The sequence below is a fragment of the Schistosoma mansoni genome, chromosome 1 (genome assembly GCF_000237925.1).
Source record: "Schistosoma mansoni strain Puerto Rico chromosome 1, complete genome".
Classification (NCBI taxonomy): domain Eukaryota; kingdom Metazoa; phylum Platyhelminthes; class Trematoda; order Strigeidida; family Schistosomatidae; genus Schistosoma; species Schistosoma mansoni.
In genome coordinates, this window is record NC_031495.1 from 40,738,299 (window position 1) to 40,741,397 (window position 3,099).

Sequence of the window (3,099 nt, forward strand, 5' to 3'; positions counted from 1 at the left end):
TAATCTCTGCTCCGTTACATTCACATGATCAGAATATGACCCTTAAAACACGTTTAAGGAATTTCTGCAGAACTGTTAGTCGGCTTCTGTGGGACCAAAAGTGTGGATAATATATTTGTGGGATAGTTTTAATCTCACCTCAATGTTTGTCATGTCCAAGAAGATGAACTTAATTTGATTTGAAGCATTTGTGGAACTTTGTTAATAAAAGGTGATGACTTGTAAAATTCCAAAAATATTGTTATTTACTCTCGGTAGACACAAATGAAAGAACTTTGACCTTCCTGAAGTAGTCTCGTCAGCATAAATTCAAGTCCATTGCTACTCTGTGAATGAGCCAGCTAAATATGTCCTTAATTTTTATAGTTAATTAAATGAGTTCTGTCAGTTGTCTTGGCCATATAAGTAAGGAAATCCCTGTCCACTTTTATCTGTGGTTCCACTACATCTTTGCTTGCTAAGGTATCCGCAAAAAATGATGAAAGCTATACTTAGTCAGCAAATTAAGCCTTTGAAATGGATGCCATCGACCAGAAATTTAGTAGTTCGGGTAGGAAGTATCGTAACAAGTGATATTCTATTGAGTTTATGAATTCAACCTCCAAGTACTCCATCTAGGGGCGTTCTGACCGCATACAGTTCTCGTGCATTTTCGAACGCTTCTCGACGTGTTCGGCCCACTTTGGAAATGTCACATCACGTAAGGTAGTATAATTTCATCAATAATTAATCCAGAACTGTGCGTATTAGAAGCACAAGAAATGGTAATAAGCAATTATTCCTCATACAACACATCTCCAGTGTCCGAAAACGATCTAGTATAATCCATCATTAAATTCACATTTGCTTTAAATACAAATGTCAGACAGTATTCACCCGCGGATGAAATCAACAGATTATTTATCTGATCTTTAAAACTCGGTTTGTCAGGTAAATTGGCATTCCATTATATATCACTGAAACCATTGCGCAGAAAGACGTGTACCCGTAGGATCAAACATTTCCAGGACTAAAGAAAAACATTTCTGTGCAGTCTCAGTTCTCAATTTATAACATAAGCATATTTTTTGGCCCAGTTCAGAGTTTCCCTTCATGACGATCAAAGATGTATAACGCCTCGTTTTACTGAGAACCACATTTCTGGAATTTCCACCTATATCATTTCGATATGACTTAAATACGATTACTTTTCGCTGATGAAATTCGAAACTTGTTTTATCTCTAGTCTTACATCATCATTAAGGTGAATGAAGAAACGGTGCTGGGGATCAGGTCAATGACTTGACTAAATTACTGTGAGTGTCGGGCAGATAGAAGTGAAAGTTATGAAAGGCTTGTAAATCAACTATATGGACGGTCATATATGTCCAAGCTGGACAGTATTGAATTAACTGCGTAGTCCGCATCTTGTTCACAACGGAAAGTTGGTACATAATCTGGTTTATCCTATCGTGATGGTCAGATGACCATGAACCTGTCCATCTGCCTTAATTACTCTTGACCATGGTTTGAAATAAAGAACGTTCTGTCAATACCGTAAATAGTGACTGACGTGAAAGATCAAAGTCTACAAACGTATAGTTATGCAAATTACATATTTTGAATTTCGAAAATGACATTGTTTGAGGTTTGTTTGTCGAGTCAAACAAATATAAAGTTCATACATTGGCTTTTAGCGGTTTTTCAAATCTCATGAAAAAACAGGTTTATTTTATGTTATCGTCGGTGTTCATGAGATCTCTGACATGCGCTTATTGCCACTGGCTTTAACAAGTCTACAGGTCTACTCCGTGGTATTCGGAAGCTATGAGGAATGTATGTACTTTCAATAACTTTAACTGTACTGTAGATGTAATATTGCCAGACAATTCCGAATACTGCCGAAGTCACTCTGGATTTAGAAGATTTTCACTTTCCAGACAGATGAGTTTTGTTACTGGATCATATAATTCGTCATGGAACAATTTGTTATATGCTTGTAAGGTTGGTGAGCATGACTTTATTATTTAGCTCTCCTATATATTTGTCAGTTAACTTTCTAATAGAAACAAATTAGGTTGGATGTGAAATCAATCAGGATTATCATGTTTTATGAAACCCTAATTTTTTCAGACTGGTGGTTCTGATTGTGTATTTTGTTGAAATATCTTGACTAATGTTAAATTAAGTATATACTCAATCAGTCAGTCAGCTACAACCTAGGACCAGGCACATATATGCATCGGTCCAAGTTGCCATACCTCATTAGCACAACAAGATGAATACCGAATTGATAGAAGTAGTTAATTTGGTGGTGGTAATATATAAAAGAAAAGTTGTATATAAGGATATAGTACAGGAAGAAAGACAGATATGAAACAATTTTATTCTCAAGGTTTAAGGGAAGATAAAGAGTGTATACACCCACGCCACTGTGATCGATTCTGAGCCATGTTACCCAGAGTCTACAACCATTGGTACTATAGTCACGCGGACCCCAACCACGTAGTCTGCATCTACCAACATGGCTTAGACCAGAAGTTAGTGACTTCAATGACTGATGCCACGTTCCGGTTTGACCGGCCTTAACGTTTTCCCAACCATCGCTAATACCAGTCAGCATAGCGCCTATAGGTAATCAGTGTTCAGACATGCATAATACGTGGCCCAACCATCTCAGTCGATAAAGATTCATAACCTCATCAACTGATTTACCGTCATTCCTTAACACCCTGCGTCTAACCTTACTAGCAAATTTAGAGAATTAAAGCATCTTAAACTGACAGAATCGAAGGAGGTTCTTTTTTACAAAATAATTCTTCCGCTAGAGCATGAAAGTAGAAGATGTATAGGATCAACTCACTCTTGAGACCACTAGTATATTCTCATCCTTAAGCTGTTTGAACAGTTGAGAAAATGAAGAAAGTCGTAGATTTTGCTTTAAAAATGAATGGACATGCAATATCCATGCCAGTGGATCACAATGTTCACCAATATGTGGCAATATATTTTTATATCCCTTGCATTAATGGGATAAGCACCCCTCATCAATGTATTTCAGACTTCTCGTGACTTTATAAAGTTTTTCAGAGCCTTTATAACGGAGAAATCAGCCAAATA